Genomic DNA, 25,762 nt, shown 5'->3' on the forward strand with positions numbered 1-25,762 from the left:
CAAAGACCACTACGTCTAAGAGGCAGTCCCTAGATCAGACGATCATCTCAGCGTTAAAGCAAAATTACAGGCGTGAATTAATTCATGGAATTGTAGACGAATCGACAACACTGGAAGACTATCTGAAAAGCATGAACATTAAAGAAGTTTGAACTTAGGTGGGAAGGGCTGAATAGCAGTCAGATCCTTGCATGTGGAAAAAATAGCTGGGAGAAGGGTCTGGGTCAAGCCTTTTCATCACGAAAATCCACTAAGGATAATGATGATGATGGGTAAGAATTCTATGGTTTCACAGATGAAGGTGGTTGAGGCTCAGAGACAGTTTCAAATTGGTAAAGAGGATTTTCACCAGTGGTACTCGGCCGATGACGAATGCCTAACATGAGCATGTGACAGACTCCGAGATCATCCGTAACATTACTATTGCACCGGTTCCCGAACCACAGGAGGACGACAATGAGAAGCCTCTACCCCCGAAAGTGAAGTCATTGAGATCATCTTACGTTGGCTGGAGACCCAGGATGTGGACCACATAAAAATCCTCCCGCTCAGAAGTATTTTGGATTTCACTCGCTGCCAGCGACCTGCTGTGTCCAGGTAACGAACACTCGGTTGCTTTTTTAAGAAATAAAATGATGATTGTAAGAAATAAAAAATGATTGCATAAACAGGTATTGTACATGTATTCTTTATTTTTTTGAAAATACTGGTTTTGTGACCCTGATTTAGCACAACTCCACTTTTTTTTTTACAATCTGTTTTTTGGACTCGATCCATTGTATTATAATAAGGTTCCACTGTATATCTAACATTCACCTGTGATGAATAAGAAACTTATTTATGGAGGTGGGAATGGAAGAGAGGGGCATGTAGCAAGAGTAAAAGAACTAAGGGGTATCATTTGCTTCAACACTCAAGGATACAACGGAAGCCTGTTCAGGTCATTTTTTTTTCTAATTCTAAACAAGTTAAACAACAGTTGTGCGGCACCTTCTGCTTAGCAGTTAGCACAATGCTGCATATTGCCAGCAATCGGAATTGGGGTTCAAATCCTATGCTGTTCTGAAAGGAGTTCATACATTCTCTGTGTCTGAATGGATTTCCTCTGGGTGCCCTGTTTCCTCCCACCCTTCAAAAAGTACCAGGTTTGTCAGTCAATTGGGTGTACTTGGGCAGTGCTGGCTCGTGGGCCAAAAGGGCCTGTTTACTGTGCTGCATGTCTAAACAAACAAATAATTTAAATCAATTTTTTTTTTAAATCACTGCATTAAAACAATTCAAATCATTGATTATCCCATCACTTTGCACCTCTGCCCTTTGTTAAGATTGCCTTCACTTAATTTCATTGCTTCTTCAAAAACTTAAAATGATTAGGTTTACCTCCATTCAATTCAATTCACTTTCAGGGAGTTGCCAGGCAGAAAGACTGAACTTTAGAATCTGCTGGAGGAACTTAAAAGGTCAAGTAGCATCAGCAGGAGAAGAATAGTTGACATTTCTGGCCAGAGCCCTTCATGAAGTCTAGGAATACAAACTGAAGCCAGTACAGAGGACTGGGTAGAAGGTGCAGGACAGTTTGACCTGTGTGGGATTGGTGAACTATGGAGAGGCAAAGCATGACAGACAGAGGCAGAAACCAGATAATAGGTTTAAAAAAGGTAAAAATGAGTTATACAGGGTGGAATGGGTGATTGGAAGATAAAAGCTAACAGTGCTAGAATCTGATTGAGACACCAGATGGAACTGAAGGTGCTGTGGAGTTGGGGCGGGGGGGGGGGGGGGGGGTGGGTGCGAAGAAAAGGTGTAGGGTTCAGGGGAGTGTAATATGGACAAGATAAAGGAAGATTATTCAGCCAGTGTGTTTTGCTTCCCCTTGTTTATCAATGATTTCCAGTCCTGAACCTTCCACACCGTCCTTTTCACTTGGTTCATGTCTATGTATTCCCAGTCACAAAGAAGGGCTCTGACCAAAGTATCAACCATTATTTTTCTCCCACTGATGCTGCTCATGTTGCTCAACCCATTGGGCTTCAACACAGTTTATTTTCAGATTCCAGCATCTGCAGTCTCTCTGTATATCTTTAGAGAACGATTAAAGAATGTGGTGGTTAGAGTGAGGTATAACCAACCTTCAGCAAGTAAAGCAACAGCAAACACAGATCAAACAATTTATTGATCAATGCATGAATCATAAATGGTCAAGGTGGTAAAGGTCATCAGTTTGAAAAGCTTCCGTGGAAGTTATTCCATTGTACAGAACTGAAATTTATTTTCCAATAAACACATAGAACCTACAATGTACCGCAAGTATAGTATTTACTTTAATGTTGATGGATGATATGCCAATTAACCAGGCAATTTATTCTAAATGTTAGTCACCAACTTGAGTGCTGTTGAAATTAAACTTACTCAGGAAAAATGTAAAATACCTTACCATTCTTCTTCCACGTGCCTTGTAAATATCAGAAAAGCTTTGTGGAGTCAGGTATATATGCAGCTTCTGACCTGCACTTTGATAACAATACATCTGCACACTGCCAACTTTACTGAACATGATATCATCAGCCAAACATACAAGCTTAAAATTTAATTCCCATTAAGCCCAGTGTACTATACTATACTTGTATACTTTCTACAATATTGCTAATATAACTATCAGAAACCCAAGTCAACAAGGGCAGCATGCATGTGGCAACACAATCAACTACAAGCACCCCTCCAAGTAAATGTGATCATTTATTTCAATGTCTTCATCATTGCTATACACAAATCTTCAAACTTTCACCCATATTTTTTTATGAAGCTAACAGCAGTTCAAAAGGCACCATCACCTTTAATGCCAATTGAAGCTTGGCAACAAATGCTGTTCTTTCCAGTGAACCAAAACCTGAAAAGGTTTTCTGGGCATGACTGAAACAAAGATTAGGAAATTCTTCAAAAAAAAAAATCTCAGAAGATTGAAAATTTGAATTCATCTATATTTTACAAGCTTACGACAACAATGGTCAACACTTCTATTCCAAAGTAGTTGAGGAAAAGGTGGGAGACTAATTTGAGTACAACAATCCATAAGTAGTGCTGGTCAGACTTGTGTCTGGACAGCATTACAGCAGTTATTAATACCAGATACAGATTTATGCAATACAATTTCCTGCATCAACTTTATCTCACACCATAAAAATTACCTAAATCTCAACCAGAAATTTCAGAAATGTGCTTTATGTGTGGTGTGGAGATTGAAACCTTTATCCATTCAACCTGGCTTTGTACAAAGGTGAGATCCTCTGGGAGGACCTGAGGAACATTTTGAAAAAAAAATTATAAAAGTGGATTTTCCACACGATGTGGAATTGTATCTTCTGGGAAACATTATGAGTTTTAAACTGTCTAGATACCAAATTCAGTTTGTGAAGATCGCCTTGTCAATAGCCAGGAGGTATATAATGGTTACATGGAAGTTCAACTCCCAACTAAATATTACATGATGGAATATGGAAATACAGAGTTGCATTCCCCTGGAGAAAAATCACATACAATTTAAGGACAAAATATGGCACATTTGTTTGGGTGTGGCAACCCTCTCTGCAACACACTGGTACGCAGATATAATTATACCCCTTCCATGCCAGTCAAGTGGGTCATGGCGCAGAGGATGTACTCTTGTATTTTGTTCCTTATCTTTTAATTTGAGGTTTCATCGGGTTTTTCTCAAGTTCCCTTGGTTCTTTGTATTTGTTTAATTTATATAATCTTTTCTTGCGGTATTAGGGTATGGGAGGGAGGAGGAGAGTAAAGGGTAAAAATAAACTGTATGTTTTATGCTATTGTTTGAAAGATTGTGTTGTTTATTTGGTTTTGTAGGAGTCTTTGAAAATCAAAATAAAATATTTTAAAAAAACATGGTTAACACGATATCCACAATGTGGATGTTGAAACTGAGCTTCAGGGTGATTAGAGATGCAGAATTCCTTGCTTCAATACCCAATTTTAATTATAAATAGTCTTTAATTCAAATCTGATCTGAACAAAATGCCATCTTATTAAGATTTTAAATGCAAATCCTGGATATAATTCAATTTGCCCACATGCATACTATGAAAAGACACATCTTCAGCTTCTCCAATGATGGATGTCATAAAGCAGCATTCAAAGATGTCAAAACCCGTCAGCATATCCTAGCTGTTTTTATATGCTTATAATGAAAGGAGTCTGAATTGTCATGCAGTGAAGTTATCCAAGAGTACAAAATTACATATGACAATGGAAATTTCATCAAAGTGCACAATTCTAACGAGCGTGAGAAACAAAAAAAATGAAGATACGAATTCTCTTTTGTAATCCAAGTTGAGATCAAGGTTCAGCTTCTTTCATTGCTGAGGACGTTTCTTCCTTTTTTGTAAACATCCCCAGAATTGAAGATTTGCTTCCACAGTTATGTTCCAAATAACTGACAAGGCCAATGTGTGACTAAGGGTGGCAGCATAGTTTAAGAAGTGGTATGCACTCAGTCATTTATGCTGGTCTTCTGATGGTTCCTAACATGTGGACTCAGTGCCATCACAAATGTTCCTTGCTGTTGTGAGTTTTACTCCACAGCCACCATATAACCTGACAAGGAAAACTGAGAACCACAAAGTGATTAATTTCACAATAGTATTATCTCCCATCCAAAAGGAAACAATTGGTAACCACAGATGAAATTGATTACTTCCAGCGAGTTATATGCATTTGTGCTAGCCTTTGCAATCACACTGATAGGCAAAACTGGCTTTAAGGCTCTAGCTCCTGTTGTTATGTTCTTTTATTTTCTTTGGCTTGGCTTCGCAGACGAAGATTTATGGAGGGGTATGTCCACGTCTGCTGCAGGCTCGTTGGTGATTGACAAGTCCGATGCGGGACAGGCAGGCACGGTTGCAAGGGAAAATTGGTTGGTTGGGGTTGGGTGTTGGGTTTTTCCTCCTTTGTCTTTTGTCAGTGAGGTGGGCTCTGGAGTCTTTGAAGCAGAGAAAAGGACAACTTACTTTTAGTTATCACCTCACTAAGCATTTCCATTTGTTTGACATTTTTTTTGGGAAACTGTCATTGTTATGCGGATGACTTTGAAATATTTTCCAAGCATCATATAAGAAAAATTAAACTTAATGTTTGGTGTTGGAAGAGCAAATCTTTTTGAACAACATTCACATAAAGTTTACATTTCCCAGAGAAAGTAGAGCTGGTTTTACTGTTTCCACCAGAGGTTCCTCACTTCCAACACGGTGCAGAGCTTTATTAAGGTGGTAGTAACTGATTGGACAAAAATGCTGGAGAAACTCAGCAAGTCATGCAGCATTCTTTATGTTGCAGATAAAGATTTGGGCCTGAGCACTTCCTCCATGTATGACCAGGTAGCTGAATAAAATGGAGCGGTGGGGGGGTGGGTGGAATCAGAGAGAGAGGCAGGGGTAGGAGCCCAGAACCACAGGCAAGAGGTCGTATGGATAGGAATAGGAGGGCACAAAAGAAAAAAAAGATGAGAATAGGGGATAGTTCTCTGAATGGAGAGGCTGGGGTGATGGCGAGAAGAAATCGGAGGGAGGAAAAATGAAGGGTTGAGGAAGTCAGAGGGGGAGGTGGAGGACTGGGAGAACAGAGGGTGGTGGCAGGTCAAGGAAGTCAGAGGGGAGTTGGAGATGAGAGGGCGCAAGGGCTGGGAAGAAATGGGGAGTTGAACAGGGAATGGGAAGAAAAGGGGAGCTCAGCTCAGAAAGATAAGAGGGTCAGAAGGCTTGGGGTGCAAAAAAAAAAGGGAGAGTTCAATGGAGATGGGGGGAAGGGTAAGGAGTTGAGGGGGGGGGGAAAGAAATGAGGTAGTGGGATCCAGCAGTGGAAGAATCCAAGGTGTTGGCCTTATGGAGGTGGTTAGTGTGGGAACTGGCGATGGGATTGGCGTAGACGTCAAAACGGGAATGGTCAGGTCAGAGGCAAGTCCCTGATATTGTATTGGAGTCATATAATGAATTTGAACCAATAAATTTCTACCTGGAAGATGAACGTGTCATTTCTAAAGCTGAAATGACAAATAGGAATGATGGCCCACACCATTTCACACAGGCATTCTTGCCTCATCCCCTTCAAGGCACTGTTTAATCTCTTTTTTTTTTTAATTATTGGAATGATCATGCTTCCCACATTTGGTTACATTTTGTGGCACAATACATACTAATCTCTGCTGCAGATCATATTATCTGAAATAAAGGCATGGAAGTTGCATATTGAGAACAAAAATAGTAAAACAAATATTTTTCCGTAAATAAGTAAAAGGCTATATGTAATAAAAATGAACTACACTGGAAGATCCAGTGAGGTTATGATCAGAAATGTGCTCATGAATTACAGCTCCACAAACTTTCACCGGCTGACTCCATGATAAATGCAAAACATTTTTCATTAAAAAGGCTGAGAAAAACATACAAAAAATGAACGATGCTATTTGATGTAGCTTCTGGTGCAGATTATTATTGTTTTACATGCTTCTGTGGCACTGCTAAAGGCAGAGCTGCTGAAATAAATCCTGTCAACTCCAAAGAGGTAAATCAATAACTGCCATTTATTCAAACCATGCACGTTCCTTTTTAGGGGAGATGACAGACTCACGGGAGTGATGTTATAATGCTACTGTGAGGCCTGGCCATTCCCCTGGCAATGTGCTCCTGCAGCTTGGAACTTTTGCACAGTGAGGGAAAAGCCCCTGTGCCCCGCTGCGCTGGCTGTTTGCTATAGTGATTTGGCCCATCGTGTGTGGGGTTGACCCAGCCCACTACACCACCTACCAGAATCACAGTCTGTTTGGGAGATTGTCTTTGAGCGGGTGCCCCCAGCACCATAGAGTAGGGGCAGGGAAAGGCTCTGAACAGTCCAAGTGAGTTTTCTTGAGGCGATCAACTGTAAACACGTCGTGCCTGCCTCCAAGTCTAGTGTATATAAAACCAACTCCCTTCTCAGTGCCTGAAAACCCTTAATAAGGCACTGCAGCAGGTGGGGGGGGGGGGGGGGTACCTGATTTACCCCGTCTTACAAAGACAAAATCCACAGTTTTGAGTTCTAGTGGGACATGGCTGGTTGGCGTCACATGGGTGGTGGTAGGATGTGGACGTAGGTGGGTGGTGTGGTTCCTCAGCCGCTATAGGACGTCCAGAGCGTTCGGTGGTTCCGTGGAGCCAAAATAGACGTCACCCTGAATGGAGAACGGCGCACCACAGACCATTTCCACCAATGAGGTGGGGAGGCCCTCTAGGTGCTGTGCGGATGTCCAGCAGGACCCATGGGAGTTCATCAATCCAGTTGGGCCCACACAGCTGTGATTTGAAGACTGCTTTTAGATTGTGGTAAAAGTGCTCTACTGGCCCATTGGATTAAGGGTGGTAGGCAGTTGTGTGGTGGAGCTGGCTTGCACAGAATTTGGCCATGGTTGCCCAGAGAGAAGAGGTACACTGGGCTCGCCGGTCTGAAGTTATGTGGGAAGGGACACCAAAACAAGCAACCCACTGTGAGGTAAAGGCCCTTGCACAGGTCTCCATGTCGCAGGCCGGCATGGGCTCTGCCTCTGGCCAACATGTAAAGCAGTCGACCACAGTGAAAAGGTACCTCATCCCCTAGCTGACGGGAAGGGCCCTACAATGTCCACATGCACGTGGTCAAACCTGTCCACAGCGAAAGGGAAAAATTAAACTGGGCCTTAATGTGCGATGGACATTGGCTCACTGGCATTGTACACAGGTTTTGCCCCCCCCACAAAGTGAAACTTCGCACCGAAGCCCATGCCATACGAACCTGTCCGAAATGAGGTGGACCTTTGACTGGATGGAAGGATGATAAGAGTCCATGTACTTGATTGAATACCTGCTGTCATCAGGTCGCAGGCCTGGGGTGGCCTGTAGACATATCGCACAGGAGTGCTGGGTCTCCTGGGTCCAGTGCGAACTCCTCAATTTGTAGCCTGGTGATGGTGGTCCGGTATCTTCAGCCTGGTTCCTTGCGAGCGGAGCTGTGTTGATGCCACCCGTCACCTCGAGAAAGTTGGCTTGGACAGTGCATCATCTACCACCTTGGACATCAACATTACATGGTGGATGTATGAAAGGTGCCGTTGTTGCCTTGCCGACCAGGGGTCCGAGACTTTGCCCAGCAACTGCATCAGCAGCTTGTGGTCTGTGTAGGCCATGAACACTCTGACTTCAAGGATGAACCAGAAATAGCATATGGCCAGGTACATTGCCAGCAGATCGCGATCAAAAGCACTGAACTTCAGTTCGGGTAGTCAGACATGTTTGCTGAAGAAAGCGAGTGGCCGCCACTGGTGATCCACCCATTGTTGTAGCGCTACACCCACCGCCTGGTCTGAGTCCCTGTCATTAACGACAGGGGTAAGTCTGGATTCAGGTGTGCCAGGAACGTGGCTTTCAAAAGTGCTGATTTGGTCTCCTTGATTGCCTGGAGTGCCTCTACAGACCAGCTGGGCTCCTTGTTACCTACCTTAATGAGGTCAAAGAGAGGCCGCATGTTGGCTGCTGCTCCTGGGAGGAAGCGATGATAGAAATTCACCATCCCAAGAAATTCCTGCAGGCTTTTTAGGGTTTTGGGCCTAGAAAAATTCTGAATGGCCGCGCCCTTGTCAGGCAAAGGTGTTGCTCCTTCGCTGGAGATACAGTGATCAAAGAAGTCGATGGTGGGCAAAACAAATGGATTGATGATTAGCCCAAAAGTTTGCAGCCAGGCAAACATGCATTTTAATGTTCTTTGTGGGTCTGGCGTCTGGGTTGGCAATGAGAATGTCGCCCGTGATAATCCCCTCCAGGTTTCTTGCCACGACATCCATGAGGCACTGGAATATTTGGGCCGTGTTCTTCAGCCCGAATGGCATTCTCATGAACTCAAAGAGGCAAAATTGAGTGATTATGGCCATCTTCTGGGTGTCATCAATGGTGCTCTGGGATCTGGTGGTAGCCCTTCACCAGATCAACTTTGGAAAAAATCTGGGCACCTTGGAGTCATGCGGTAAAGTCCTGAATATGCGGGATGGGGTATATGTTCAATACTGTTATGTCATTAAGCCTGTGGTAGTTTCCACAGGGGCGGCAGCTGCCAGAGTTCTTTGGGACCATGTGCAAAGGCAAAGCCCAAGGGCTGTTGGAATGGCGGACGATCCCCAATACCTCCATCGTGGCAAACTTGGCCTTAGCTTAGAGGAGCATATCTTGGGGCAGTCGCCGCACCCACGTGTACATGGGTGGTCCGGTGTCTCAATGTGGTGTTGCCATGTGCTGATTCTGCATTTGTGGAAGTTGAGGGTCAGTGGAGCGGTGAAGTCAACGAGCAGTGCTGTACTCGCTTTGATCAAGAGCATGGACTCCCAAAGGCCGGAAATTACATTGGTGCAGGGTGAGGGGGAAAACCTGGAAGGTGGTGGCATTAACCAGCTGGCATCAGTTGAGGTCGACCAGGAGTTCATTTGCCCGGAAGAAATCCACTCCTAGGAGAGCCTGGTCTACTGAGGTGACAGTACAGTCTCACCTGAAAACAGTGTTCCCAGTGTGAATGGTTATGCAACGTGTCCCATAGGTGGGGATGGTTGAACCGTTGGCAACCTGCAGGGGTAGGCCTCTGGCATTGTTCTTCTGCTCAAAGAATGTGGGCAGAACAAGGCTGATTTCTGCTCCGGTGTCTATCAGGAATTCCTGCTGGTCCTTCCGGTTACAAAGGTAAAGGAGGCCTTTTCTGGTATCAACTGCCGAGGCCACTCATGGTGGCCAGCTTGCTCATTTCCCTGCATCAGACTGGGTTTGCTGTCTGAAAAGGAGCAGGGCGGTATGCACCTCCGGACATTGCGACCCCATCGATAGTGGTAGTATCAGAACCCTGCTGTTTTGTCGCTGCGGTCGCCACATTGTGGCTAGACTGCTACAATGTCTGCCATGGGGGCACATGAGATGGCTGAGGTTTGTGCTGTTGTTCCCACTGTGCAAATGGGCTGCACGTGGATGGAGTTGGGTTGCAGAGTACGGAAGAGCCAGTCTGTTTCTTTCTCCACGAGGTGTGGTTCGGCAGTCAACGTTGGAGATGGCTGTGGCAACGTGGACCAGAAACTTTGAAAGGAACAGGGCCTCAAACAGGAAGCACTTTGTGTGTCTGTCTGCAAGGACCACTAGCTCCTGCATCAGTTCTGAGGGGTTGCAATCACCTAGGCCCTGCGTGTTAAGCACACGGTTTGACCCGCCAACTTCCTCCAGTTACTCACCGATCGCTTGAGATCAGCTGTTCAGCATCTGTCTTTCTGGCTGGTTTTATGCTCTGTTGATACCAAAATGGCTCCAACAGAGCATCAGAACTCCACATGGGCAAGTCGGGTAATAATTTTTTTTTCCAACTTGTTACATCACATTGACACCGAAAAAAGTTTGGTTAATAGAACTTTTCCGTTAACTGAATTTCGGATATGGGGAAAACAAACTATTCTGTATTCTTGTTGTTGTAAGTTAACATCTGCTCCACATCACTATATTTCTATTCATGACATGAGTGTTCATGAGAAAAGTGAATCCTCACATAGCCTATAATCCTGATGTTTACTTTCTCATTCTCACTGAAGCAAAAAAAGGTATTAACCACAAGATTAGACACTCTATGGACAGAAGAGGAATTTTGCTCCAAGTTCACAGATTCCAAGCAAAGATAACTGTAACATGGTTTAGGAGATAAAATGTAGGACTGCGAACATGCAAGGTGGGGAGAGATTACACAGCAGCAGAATACAAAATCAAGTCATTGAAATATACTCATGTTTTCTTGAATATTTTGGTGAAGCAATTAACTATATTTACTTAAACTCAAAAACTTTGAATAAAAGCCATAAACACAGTACAAGACCAAAAAATTTACAGCAGGAAATAACATTTGGCCCTTCATTCGCTGGTGCCTCCAAAATTAACTGGGGCTCAGCTAACTTTCCACACCCTTGTGTGTTCTTTTGCTTCAATTATTCATCCAATATTCCTTTGAAGATCCCACAACTTCTGACTGAACCACTCCATGCCAAAACATATCAAAGAACATTTTCCCTTCTTTAAAATGAAAATCTAAAAAAGAATGCAGATGATGGAAATCTGAAACAAAAATAGAAAAGGCTAGATACTTCATCAACTAACATTTGCAGAAAGAGAAACAGAGTTGAGGTTTTTTTTGAAAATTTTATTTATCACCTATCAATGACAAACAATTATTCTACGTGGATAATGTGAGTTGAAATGAAATACAGTAAAACCCATAGTAGCCAGAATTCAAGCAACTGTCAACATCAAGCAACCGGCCAGAGGGAAAAAAGGAAAATTTAAAAAAAAAAGGTTATAGCGGGCTGAGCGGCCACAGAGCGCAGTGGGCTGAACAGTCGCCTGTGCAGTGGGCCTGGTCGCTGCTCATTCACCCGGCCAGGAGGCCGTGCACAGTGCTGCGGGCTAGGTTGTGGCACACTGGAAACTGGGGCATTCAATTTCAAGACAGCACACCGCTCCTGTCGACTTTAAGACACAATCTCCACAGGTGAGTGGCAGGCACGGTGTGATGTCATTTCCAGTTCTGAGCTGAGTTTAAAAGTGGAGGCAAATTCAAATAGTGTATTTTCTGACCAGCATTATGTCTGGTGTATTCATTTATTAGCTCTACTGGAGTAGTCACTACAATTGGTGACCCCGACTGCAAGATTCAGCTGAAGCTTGAATTCACAGTCAACATAGATGGACTAACTGTAGATGCTGCTGCCGCAGCTGCAGTTAACGCAGTAGGTGGTCACTTGCCCCCTTTCTGGAACCACCAGCCTCAAGTGTGACTGAACCAGTTCTGGCTTCATGGAAAGACACAAAGTTTTGACATGCCATCAGGGCATTGGATGCCACAACAGCAGCTAGACTGTGAATTTATTGGATACCCCCTGGTATACAACCAATACACCAGGTTCCGGTAGTTCCTCCTGGACACCCTGGAATTAACCATACACAAATGGAGCATTTGAATATGGAGGGGCGAGACAATAAGAATCTGTCCAATTTAATGAATGAAATGCTCACACTAGCAGTCATTCTAATTGCTTTCTTTTTGAGACCTTACTCCTGGCGAAGCTCCCGGGTCGTGCCACAAAATACGCAAGTTTTAAATTGTAAAAGTAAATATTCTCTGAAGTAACACAAATCTTTGATGAAGTTGGGAGAAAATGTTCAGCCACTGGAGTCATTAGTCATGCTTTGTTCATAGCAGCTGTTTGAATACGCTGTGTGAAACAGCAATGGTGTCACCCAAGACAAGAGCTAGTTGATGCCACTTGGTGTTGGAGTGGCTCTCTTGATGTCGCTCCTTATCTCTCTTTGTAAGAGTTGCCTCAGTCAGGGGCTTTATCTGTAAACTTGAGGGAAAGAGGAGTTAATTATCTATAATGTTATTGTTAGTCTTTCAGTCAGCTCCGTGGAGGGGGGTGGAACCTGCAGAAGCTGCAATGGTTAAATGTTTTCAAAGAATGTGACTGAAAAAGTAAAATGCTTTAAGGATTTTAATATTTATGCAAGTGAAGTTTGTTCTGTGCAAGTACAGAACACTATTTTTGCCTTTTAAGCTGTGTATTTATATGCAGGTGCATTAGTTAGGCATTGAAAGAGCAAGTCTCAAGCAACCAGAAAAATACATTTATAAGGCATCTACAAATCCCCATAGGTGCCAGATATCAGGGGTCTTACTGCCTTATTTATTTTCCTACAGATGCTACTTTATCTGCTGAATGCCTCCAGCAATTTTGTTTTTTCTGAATTTATTCACAGGTAGAACCTTCAATTATTAAACCCTTGGTTTAGCTGTGACTGGTGTCAATAGCAAAAAGGGGTATTACCAAGCATTTTATGATTTTAAGAATTACAATTTAATTTCCCCTTTGTCTGAACTGCAGAAGAAATAATAAGCATCTTGTTTCTCAATTTTAAATTATCCTCATTATGAAACTCTCAGGAATCGATGCTGTGCATCATTGTATGAAGATATGAAATTGCACATGGAACTACAGTGAAGGAAACTTGTGTATCACCTTTACCACATTTCTTTTTGGTCACCTTACACCTGTATTTTAAAATTCATCTGTCGAGTATAAATGTTGGACCAAAAAGCAAGATTAATACGTGCTTACATGTCCTTCAAATAATCTGAGAGAAGCAAAGCAAGAACCCCTATACCTTTTGACTAGAAAAGTCATGTGTTCAAAGCAACTAATGTTAACCAAATTAAACATTTGCATTGATGCATCATGAGAGGAGTTTAAATAAAATAAAAATATCACAATAGAATGACAAATTGCAGTAAAAATATTTTGACAGTGCTATAAACTGGAGTGATTCAGCATGAAACAGGCCTTTCATTTCACCTGTCCATGCTAAGCAACATGGTATTCTGGGATAGTTTAATTTGCCTGCATTTTCCCCATATCCTTCTAAACCATTCCGATCTATTTGTACAAATGTTTTAAAGCATCAAAATCATACCTGCTATGCTTATTTCCTCTGTAGCTCATTCCAGACAAGAATGGCCCTTCAAATGGAAAAAGTTGCCCCTTAAGTCCTATTTAAATCACTCCCTCTCTATTTAAATCTATGAATTAATGATAGTTGAAAATAATGTACAGATGCAATTAAAGTCTGTATTGTTGCTGCTTCCCAGTTACATAAAACCATATTAACACAGATAATACACCATGAAGAAAAATTAAACACAAAAGAAAGTTGGCTGATAGTCCAAAAGGTTGCCAGTCGTACAGATATATCTTTGGTGGTCTTGTGCTAGTATGATGGCTCAGGTGATAGGGGAATTTTCAAGAGCCTTGCTGTTGTTAAGAATCCCTTCTTGAATTTGGAGGCACTGGACTCCAGGCTTCTCGATTTTCTGTCAGAAGATGGCAAGATGAGAGGTGATGGGAGTCTTTTATGATGGCTGGCTTCTTGAAGCAGCACCTCAAGTACATTCTGTATCTTCAATGAACTGCAGGTTTGTGGCCCTGATGTACTTAGCTGTGTCTGCTAACTTTCTGCAGTCTTATGTTCCCATTTTTATGCCCTCAAGATCTGGAATCATTTCACCAGAAAGGATCAAATATTCACTTTATCCATATCCCTCAATTTGTTTTGTATACCTCGATGAAAGGTCATACCTTTGCCTCCTCAGCTCCAGGGAATGAAAAACCAACAAATCTTGCCTTTCCCCTCAACTCAAGCCCTTAATCCTGGTATCATGCTGGTGAATCTTTTATGCTCCTTTCCAACTTTGACAAGTTTCCTGCAGCTGGGTGAACAGAACCACACATAGCACCCCCAGTGTAGCATCACCAAATCTTTGTATATTTGCATGATATCCCAAATTTCTAAAAAGGAACTCATGCCCGATACATCAACTGCACGTTGCTTTGCATGGATGCTACATGATCTGCTGAGTTCCCCGAGCACTTTTGTGTTTTGCTATATCATGCGTTCTCAACATTTGTACTAAATAGCTGGCCAATGAAAGAAAGCATGACCACCCTGACCATCGAAGTTATTCATTTCACAAAAAAAATACATACTAGTACTCTTAGGTGTCTGTTCTACATCATGCTTCAGAGCTCTACCATTTACTATGCAAGTTCTGCTCTGGTCTGACTTACACTGTCAGATTTAAATTCCATTTGCCATTCCTTGGCCCAGCTTCCGAACCGATTTCAATCTTAGATAGTTAGTAAGGATTTAAATGTTCTTTCCCACTCTCCAACACCAATTTTGATGTCACTTGCAAATGTACTAAGCACGTTCACTACATTGTTATGCAAATCCTTATTATAAATGACCAAAAGTTGTCCCAGCATCATCCCATGACACATTACTTTCCACATGACTCCAAACAGAAAATCAACCCTATACTAGTTCTACCAATTTCTTTCTCCAAGCCAGTTTTGAATTCAAATGACCAGCTTACCTCTGATGCCACATGATCGGACTTTAGACTCGCCTGCCATGCGCAACTTTGTCAAAGGCCTTGCTAACATCTATAGAGACAAGGTCCATCAAATGCCCAAATCAATCGTCCTGGCCAATCCTTAAAGACATAACCAGATTTCTGAAAAACAATTTCCCATACAAAAGCACGTTGACCATCTCTAATCATTCCTTGCCAATCCAAATGCTGGTAGATCCTGTCCCTCAAAATCTCCTCCAGCAATTTCCCCCAAATTGACATCATGATCACCAGCTTGTATTTCCCAGGCTTGTCTTTACTTCCCTTTGATAAAAGTCTATTTGCCACCCAACAATCTTCCTCAACTTCCCACATGGGCAAATTTGATGCAACTATCTCTACAAGAGGTTCAACAATTTCTTCACTAGTTTCCAACAAGATCTAATTCTGTGCTTCTTCAGGCCTTGGGATTTATCCATCTTGTGATTTATCTATCTTGTGAATTCCAAGGCTACCATCACCTTCTGGTAATTTGTGTATGGTCCAAGGCAACAAAATTCATTTCCTTTGGTCTCCATGATCTTCTCCACAATAAAGACTGATGACAAATATTTGTTTAAAATATCAACCATCTCCTGTCTTAGATGATCTTTAAAAAACATCCATACTATCAGTGATATTTTCTCAGATTCTGCCTACATACAAGATGATAGAAGAGCCTCCAGCACACTAATTTTTATCGTGCTAGAGTTTAAACATAATTAAGAAGTTATAGTGGTGCAACTCTTCAATAGCCAAGATTAAAATCAAGTAATTTCTTCAAGCCAGTTCCACACACATCATTTCACTTTCCTAGTTAGCCTGATAACCTCGATTCTACTGTGGTCCAGAAATTTACCAGTCTTGAGTATATTTAATAGCTCTGCATCCACAGGACTCTGGGTTGAGAATTCCAAAGATTCACAAACATTAGATGAGCAAGAAATGTTTACTACTATCTGATAATGATGATGTGTTTATTGTCTAAAACACAAGCACAATGTACAAATGAATAATGTACAATTGCACCAAATTTCTTACTGCACCCATGCAGGTACTTTGTAAAAAAAACTACAATAGTGTGCATTAAATTATCCCAAAACAGAAAGAGTTAGCGCAAATTTTTAAAAAAAAAGGGTGTTTCTAAAGTGCAGAAAGATCTTATTGTGGTAATGGCGTGGTTTATAGTTAGGAAAGTATAGAGTGTGATAACCACTGGAATAAGATGATGGTAATGACAGAGCAGCTGTTACGGTAGCACTACCGCTGTTGCAGACTCTGGAAAGCAAGCAGCAGTATGCCCTTTCAAACTGCAGCACCCAGGTAGTCCTCCTGCGACCTGGGTGCGATTACTGAGTCTTGGGTGCAGGATGCATCTTTCAAATCGAAGGCAGACCTACCTGCTAAATCGCCAACCTGGCGATTTAAGGGGAAATCCCTCCCCCACGATGAGGCAGAGAATGTCGCATAATGCACTCACTCTCACAAACTCCTTTGTCAGCCTTTGATTAAAAAGTGTTGCCTTAAATATTATGATTATTACAATGTGCTCCCACCCAACATATACCTGCCATTCTGGTCCCAGCTGGAAGGCACGGGGGTGGCGGGGCAGTCAGCAGGGCACTCAGGGGTTGGGGATATCTTTGCTGTTGTTTCTGCACTCACCAGAAGTTCATGATATTTGGATGCTGGCAATGTCTGCAGTGCTGACATCATTGAGTAAGCGGGTCGGGCATTTAAGTTTTCAAATTGAACGTGGAAGAGACTTGGATAAATTTAACTGGATTCCCTAACCACCTCAGAGGTAGGTCAGGATCTCAGTTGGGTTCTGACCAGGTTGGACCCTTTCAAAATGCCACATGATTGGGACGTTAACTGTGCAAAATGCCTGGTTAATCCCATCGACAGTTTGATAGGACAGGGTCCTATTGCCCTGTCTTGATGACAACAGGTCAGTACATATTTTATACACCCTGTTAAGGAGTCAATGCTTTTTAAAAACTTTCAAGCACGGTGACCTGTGCCCAAGATGGAGTTGCCTGTACTGCGCAGCAGACAATGAATGGTTGCAGACTCTGGAGGAGCAGCAGATTAGCGCAGGGCACTAGAAATATTGAGAACAGGCCGTTGAGAAGGAGACGCACAAGAGCCAACCCTACAGGACGGTGACCACAACAGCAGACCAGTCCAGGCAGGGCTCAGCGGCTGAAGGACTCACACAGGCTGTGGGCTGCTAGAGATTGGCTCATTGGAACTCGGCATCGGAACCAAGATTCAAAAGGGTGCTAAGGGCAAGAAGGGCTCCCAAAGGGTCTCAGGTACTGAAAGCTTCCTAATTGTATCCGAAGTTTGAATCTGGAGATCAGGTTGCCAATGGATCAAACAGGAGTCTTTCCAGCTGCAGAGGCTGCAAGAGAGTTGGAGAAAAATCTACAGACACTCATTGTCTCTGAAGGGACGCTCTTTTGCTTCTCTTTCTGTAGGGGGCCCTGGGCAATGCTCATGGTAATTCTTTGCCTTAAGCAGGCAAAAGGAAATTTTTGTATATTACATGACAATAAAAGGAATCTTGTTCTTGAACCTTGAGGTGCTGCTCCTCAAGCTTCTGTACCTTCTTCCTATAGGAAAGAGTAGGAAGTTGTGTTCAGGGTAATAGGGGTCATTTATGATGTTGATTGCCTTCTGGGATAGCAGTTAGCACAAAATTCAACAGTGCCAACAACCCAGGTTCAGATCCCATGCTCTCAGTCAGGAGTTTGTATGTTCTCTGCATGGGTTTCCTCTGGGTGTTCCAGTTTCTACTTTCCAAAATAAGGGTCTGTAGTGGAATTGGGTGAAATTGGGCAGCATCGGCTCATGGGCCAGAAGGACCTGTTAGCATCTGCAGGTCCTAATTTTAAAAAATGCAGTTGGTCTTCAATGAAGAGGAGATTGGAGCCCATGATGGACTTGACAATGTTTGCATTCCAGGTCATGATGAAATCAATCAGTATACTTTTCACAATAGACTTGGAGAACTTTGATGGAGTATTTAACAGCATGACAAATTGCCTTAGAATTAAAAGAAAGTAGAGGCATTGGTGTGCCTTCTTCATGGTTGCCTTAATGTCCAGGCTCCAGGAAATGTAGTCTGATATACAGACTCCCAGGAACTCCCAGGAACTTTAAGGTAGTAACTCTTGCCAGTGTTATCCTATCAAAGCAAACATCTTAAGATCAAAAATAAGCTCCTTGGTTCAAAAGAATTTGTATTAATATTAATGATTGGTTCAAAAAAATACTGTACTCAACACACACATGTAAACAAAGGAATAAATGTAAACAAACTGATTGTGTAATACAGAGAAGAAAGTAGAAAAGTGAGAGTCTGTAAATGAACCCTCATTGAATTTGTTGTTGAGGAGTCTAATGGTGGAAGGGGTTACAGCTGTTCTTGAACCTTGTGGTGAAAGTCTTGTGGCACCTATACCCCTTTCCTGATGGTAACAACAAGAACACACCATGTTATGCTAATCCTTGAGCAAGATTGTTTTTCTGGAACGTACTAATCAGATTTCTTGATCCCCACCCTCTATTACCGCATATTATCCATGATTTGGCCAAGAACTGTGACATCATCAGCAAATTTACAGATTGCATTGTAAAAAAAACTGATAACGCTGGCACCTCAAAAATGTGAAAACAAGAAATTCATTTACTGAGTTTAGATTTATTATCCGAATACATACATGACATCATATGCAATCCTGAATTCTTTTGACAGCAGGCGAGGCAAAATTACTATTTGTTGGTGGTGTTAAAAACTGTACTCAACACACGTAAGCAAATAAATGTAAACAAACTGTGCAATACAGAGAAAAAAGTGAGTTTCCAAAATGAAACCTGATTGAGTTTGTTGTTGAGGAGTCTGATGGTGATGGGTTTTTTTAAATTAAACTTTATTTATTTGAAGAATCATTAATATTAATACAAAATACATTCCATAAAAAGAATTTTATATGAATATATACATTTTTTTTAAAAAAACCGCCCCCCTCCCAGCTCTCTTAAGGAGAGCTAAAAATATAAGCAGAAACTAAAAGTATATAATAAATCAAAATATAAATGCATGTATTCCAAATATGGTAACCACTTATTAACAAAAAAATGAATTGTCATGCATATATGTAATTTTTTCCATAACAATACAAGCTTTCGATTCATTCTGCCATCGCATTATATTAATCACTATATTATCTTTCCATGTACTTGCTACACATTTGAGCTACAGATAATGCTAAATATATATAAATGTAATTTGAAATTTATCCAATACTAATCCCTTTAAAGGAATCATATAACCCATTAAAAAAATAGATGGATCTAATGGTAACTTAAAATGATATAATTTTTCCAAAGTTAACTTAATTTCATCCCAGAATGGTTGTACATGCACACAAGACCAAACAGCATGTAAAAAAAGTTCCAGTACATACTCCACATCTAAAACAAGAATCTAAATTACTAAAACCATATTTTTTCAATTTCTTTGGGGTTAAATACAAATGATGTAGAAAATTATAATTAACCGTTCCATACCAATTTAGTAACACTATAATGACACATATCCGTCCAGTATTCTTCAGGAAAAACAAAAGCTAAATCATTTTCCCATTTAAGCTTAGACTTCTCCCATTCCAGCTTATCCATATTGTCTTGTAATACTTGGTACACAACAGAAATATAACCCGTATTTGGTATAGAAGAAATCAAAGACTCGAATTCCATCAATACAGGTAAAATCATCTCTCTACCATACATTTTTTTCACCAAAGATCAAAGTTGATAATAAACAAATAAAGAATTTTCGGCAATATCAAAACACTCTTTCAATTGATTTAAAGAAACTGTCCTTCTACAAAACAATCTTGTCATGTTTTTATACCTTTAGAATCCCAACTCTTTAAATGACGATTTAACAATGAAAAAGAAATAAGCTGATTATTATATAATGGAGTTAAAATTGACAATTTATCTTTTGATCCTAAAATCTTATTTTTTTAATCCATACTTTTAATAGATGTTTTAATATTAGCATATTATTTTCCCTCAACAAATTTATATTCCATCAAAATATAAATTGATACACCTAGACTTCAGAAATACAAGCCATCTCAACTTTAGCCCAACTCGGGGGTTGGTCCAAATCCATCAATCTACTAATAAATTTCAACTGGGCTGCTCGATAATTTTGAAAATGAGGTAATTGAAGTCCACCTAACACATACTTCCAAGTAAGTTTATATAATGCTACCAGTGGTAATTTACCTTTCCATAAAAATTATCTTGTAACTTTATTTAAATCCTGAAAGAAACTCTTTGAAAGAGAACACTGTGTTGATTGAAATAAATATTGAATACAAGGAAAAATATTCATCATAATACAGTTAACTCGACCAAATAAAGTTAACGGAAGATCTTTCCACTTAATTAAATCTGCTTTAATCTTTTTTTATTAATGGAACTTAATTTAACGTATAAAGATTGATACTCAGTATTTACAATTGTTCCTAAATATTTAATTTTAATCAGACCATTTCAGTTTTATAATATTTTTATACTCTGAATAATCTCCTTCTCTGACTGGCAAAATTTCACTCTTACCCAGTTAACTTTATATCCAGATAATGTTCCATATTGCAATAAACATTCCCGCAAATGTGGCAATGATTGTTCTGGGTTTGTTAAATATACCAAAACATCATCTGCAAATAAATTAATCTTATACTCTTCATCCATAACTTTCATCCCTCTTATCTGTTTATTCTATCTTATTGTTTGAGCTAATGGTTCAATAGCCAATGCAATGGACAACCTTGTCGAGTTGAACGCGTTAATTTAAACGATGATGAAACTGACCATTTGTCACCACCCTAGCATTCGAGTAGGGCCAAATTTAAACTTCTCCAATACTTGAAATAAAAAATCCTATTCGACCCTATCAAAGGCTTTTTCCGTGTCAAGCACAACGACCATTGGATGGTTGGGCTGCTGTCGATAAGCAATGACCAAACTAATCAATTGAAAGAATATTATCTGAAGCATTTCTTTCTATTTTTAATAAAACCTGTTTGATCAACATGGATTAATTTAGGTAAATACTTAACAAGTCTATTTGCAACACTTTTGCTGGAATTTTATAATTACCATTCAATGAAGAACTAGGTCTATACGAAGACACTTTCAACAGGTCTCTATCTTTTTTCGGGATTACAGTAATTAAAGCATTAGAGCAAGATTCTCGTAACTCATGCTGCTCAGTCACTTGTTGTAATACCTCCTCAAACACCAAAGATAAATCTTCATAAAAAGTTGTATAAAATTCCACCGAAAACCTGTCGTCACCTGGTGACTTCCCATTGGGCATTTCCAACATAGCCACCTTAATCTCTAATTCTGTAAACGGAGCTTCCAGATCCATAACATCGTCCTCTTCTAATATTGATAACGTTAACTTAGATAAATAAAAATCAATAGAACCACTATCCTGTTTCCCCTCAGAAATATAATATTTTATAAAATGAATAAAACTGGTCATTAATTTCCTGAGGTTTATAGGTAACTGTTGAATTTTTTTTTTTTTTTTTTACAGCAGTAATAATCCATGAAACCAGTTCCTTCTTTAACTGCCATGCAAGTACTTTATGTGTCCTCTCACCCAACTCATAATAACGGTGCTTAGATCGATTAATTAAACATTCAAATTGATAAGTCTGCAACATATAACGCAGTTTCAACTTAGTCAAAGCCACTTTTTTAAATCTTCTGTCACTTCCTTCTGAAATTCCTTCTCCAATTCATCAATTTGCTTTTCTAATTCTAAACTTTCTGCCATATACTGCTTCTTAACTTTAGTGGTATAGCAAATAATCTGTCCTCTTAAATAAGCTTTTAACGCATCCCATAACACAAAATGACTTTTTACTGAATTAGCATTTTCAGACAAAAAAATCTGTTCGTTAACAAAGAAAACGAACTCTAGTTTTTTCATCAACATTGTGTTAAATTTCCATCTATAAGATGAACGTACCACTTCTGAACTTACATAAGAAAATAATAAAGAATGATCTGATATAACCCTGCTTTTATATTCTGCCTGTAACACCCTTCCTTGTAAATGTGCCGATACTAAAAAATCTATTCTAGAAAATGAATCATATCGAGACGAGTAAAAAGAAAAATCTTTCTCTGTACGTTTCTTTTTTTACTTTGGCTTGGCTTCGCAGACAAAGATTAATGGAGGGGTAATGTCCACGTCAGCTGCAGGCTCGTTTGTGGCTGACAAGTCCGATGCGGGACAGGCAGACACAGTTGCAGCGGTTGCAGGGGAAAATTGGTTGGTTGGGGTTTTCCTCCTTTGTCCTTTGTGAGTGAGGTGGGCTCTGCGGTCTTCTTCAAAGGAGGTTGCTGCCCGCCGAACTGTGAGGCGCCAAGATGCACGGTTTGAGGCGATATCAGCCCACTGAAGGTGATCAATGTGGCAGGCACCAAGAGATTTTTTTAGGCATTCCTTGTACCTCTTCTTTGGTGGTCTCGGTGGCCAGTGGAGAGCTCGCCATATAACACGATCTTGGGAAGGCGATGGTCCTCCATTCTGGAGAAGTGACCTACCCAGCGCAGTTGGATCTTCAGCAGCGTGGATTCAATGCTGTCGGCCTCTGCCATCTCGAGTACTTCGATGTTGGTGATGAAGTCACTTCAATGAATGTTGAGGATGGAGCGGAGACAACATTGGTGGAAGCGTTCCAAGGGCCGTAAGTGATGCCGGTAGAGGGCCCATGATTCAGAGCCGAACAGGAGTGTGGGTATGACAACGGCTCTGTATAAGCTAATCTTTGTGAGGTTTTTCAGTCAGCTGTTTTTCCAGTTGGTTGTTTTGTGTCATCTTCCAAAGGCGCTATTTGCCTTGGCGAGTCTGTTGTCTATCTCGTTGTCGATCCTTGCATCCGATGAAATGGTGCAGCCGAGATAGGTAAACTGGTTGACCGTTTTGAGTTTTGTGTGCCCGATGGAGATGTGGGGGGGCTGGTAGTCATGGTGGGGAGCTGGCTGATGGAGGACCTCAGTTTTCTTCAGGCTGACTTCCAGGCCAAACATTTTGACAGTTTCCGCAAAACCGATGTCAAGCGCTGAAGAGCTGGCTCTGAATGGGCAACTAAAGCGGCATCGTCTGCAAAGAGTAGTTCACGGAGAAGTTGCTCTTGTGCCTCAGATTGAAGAGAATGCCATCCATGCGGTACCGGATGTAAACAGCGTCTTCATTGTTGAGGTCTTTCATGGCTTGTTTCATCATGCTGAAGACTAATCTGTAGGATTAACCCTTCTCCAAATATCCACCAAATTTAAATCCTTCATCAAGGCCCCAATTTGTATCGCCATCTTTGATTTCATTTTACTTTTTGGAGATCTATCCAACAAAGGATCCAAGACACAATTAAAATCTCCCCCAACTAAAATATTTTCATTAGCTTGATTTAATAACATAAAAGCATCCTGAAATAAAACACTCATTGTCCACATTAGGTGCATAAACATTAAGCAAAATCCAAGATTCAGTAAAAAAATTTACAATTCACCTTTAAAACCCATCCATAGTTTGCAACTCAAAAGACAAATTCTTCTTAGGAATAAAAATTGCTTCACCCCTTGCCTTAGAATTAAATGAAGAAAAAAAATACATGCCCAACCCAATCTCTCTTCAATTTCAAATGTTCTTTTTCAGTCAAATGTGTTTCTTGTAAAAAGGCAATATCAATTTTCATTTTCTTGATATAAGCTAAAACTCGCTTTCGCTTAATCGGATTATTTAACCCCTGAACATTAAAAGTTGCAAATTTCAAATTAAACATCCTTATAAACTAACAATATAATCACTTTCTACAAAATATCACTCCCCTTCTAGTAAATTAAAACCACACCTAAATTTTTTAATAAAATTTTTTAAAATTATTTCTCCCCCCCCCCCCCAAAATCTACCCAAAGGTAATAACGCCCTAAAAAACTGGGTGTTGTAAACCCCACTAGTGGCAGATGACTATTAAAGATTTCAGTGCTATCCACCCCACCCAAGCCAGAAATACATCATTCACATCAATACAATCCAATACTGTAAATGTATTCAACCCAATGACTCCATTCCTAATGATTGTTCTGGATCTTCAATGTCAATAAGACTGTGTTAAAACCTCTTTCATTCCATTTTTCCCATTTCCCCTCTTTTTAGGCGACGGTGGCGAAACTCTTCCATGTCCTCGTAAATCCAGTAATGATTTAACAAAAATTAATGCATCATGATAATTCTCAAAAAATTGAGATTGAAAGTTACCATAAAAGACTTTTAACACAGCAGGATATCGAAAAGCAAATTTATAACCCTTCCGCCACAGTACTTCTTTATCAGAATTAAATTCCAGTCGTCGCCTAATAATTTCTTGACTCAAATCTGTGTAAAAAAAAAAATACTATTATTTTGGATCATCATTGGAGATTGACCTTGTCGAGCCTTCTGTCCCGCCAATCATAATACTATTTCTTTGTCTTGATATTTCAGGCACCAAACTAAGACTGCTCATGGTGGTTGTCCCGGTAACGGTCTCTTTCGTAATGCTCTATGTCGTCTCTCCAATACTAAAGCTTCCGAAAAAAACTCTTTGCCCAACACCTCAGGAATCGAACTCTTAAATTTTTTTATTGAATCAGACCCTTCAATGTCTTCTGGAAGACCCACAATTTTCACATTGTTTCTCAGACTTTGATTTTCCAATGAATCAATTTTTTTCAGTAAGTTTTTCTTCTCGATTCCCAAATCCACAAACAAATCTTCCACTTTCTCTATTTTTTTCTTGTTACGTTCAACTTGAATTTAACATTCAGAAAAAGCTGTTTCAATTTAAAAAAAATTTTCTTGCACTGTATCCACTGATTGAATACATTTACTGACATCCCTCTTATATCGTCAGACATATTATCCATATGATAGGCAATCCCTTCCAAGATGGTGCAGACTCCATTCCAGACTCTAGTTCCACATTTTGAGGCCTACCTTCCCTAGACTCCACCTCCAATGGTTCCCGTGAACTGCTCGCTAAAGGTAAGTCTTCCTCTTCTTCCAACGTTGTTGGGTCCTTCCCAGTGCGGCTGCGGATCTGCACACCTGACGGCAGCATCCCGACCACATCAGGACGCCGCCACTCGAGCCCCCCCACAGCCCACACACGGTCCAGTAACTCACGGACCCTTGAAGCACCGCGTATGCCCGGCAAGTCCAGGGACTGCGCAGAGGCAGCTTCTGATGATATTCTGCACGTCCCCAGCTCACCCGACGGCAGGCCGGGCTCAAGGGCTCTTCTCTCAGCTGGATCGCCCGTACGTCCAACATCTCGAATGCACGAATCAACTCCGGCCGAGCTCGTCCCAACATGCCGGCGCCATTTTCTGGAGACAAGGTCCACGCCAGTGTAATACTCAGCCTGGCAGGAGTTCTCTGTGCCTTGGAGGTTCCAAATGACAATTCCGTGGCTTCAGCTGGACAGGTAGGTCTCAATTCTTCAGCACTTTTAAAAGGTTATTTCTTCTGTAATTGAGCTTTTGTCTTTTTTAACATTAGTCGCCATTATGACCCACTAATGTTCCCAAAGTTAAAGATACAACTTTTAATCACTTAGATAAAGTTTAAAGACGGGTGCTTAAAAAACTG

At 40.8% G+C, this 25,762-nt stretch overlaps 1 protein-coding gene across 25 annotated transcripts in view; it reads right to left on the reverse strand.

Moving 5' to 3' along the window:
* The window catches only part of LOC138762011 (R3H domain-containing protein 1-like), a 205,339-nt gene that overhangs the window by 149,239 nt on the left and 30,338 nt on the right, over positions 1-25,762 (reverse strand). For 3 of the 25 annotated variants that reach the window (XM_069935146.1, XM_069935152.1, XM_069935144.1), the window contains exon 2: positions 504-615. The exons of the other annotated variants lie outside the window; for them this stretch is intronic. The gene's annotated coding sequence lies outside the window, so the exon portion shown is untranslated. The remainder of the gene's footprint in view (positions 1-503; positions 616-25,762) is intronic. 25 annotated transcript variants of the gene reach the window in all.

This window comes from Narcine bancroftii, chromosome 4 (genome assembly GCF_036971445.1).
Source record: "Narcine bancroftii isolate sNarBan1 chromosome 4, sNarBan1.hap1, whole genome shotgun sequence".
In the NCBI taxonomy this organism is placed as follows: domain Eukaryota; kingdom Metazoa; phylum Chordata; class Chondrichthyes; order Torpediniformes; family Narcinidae; genus Narcine; species Narcine bancroftii.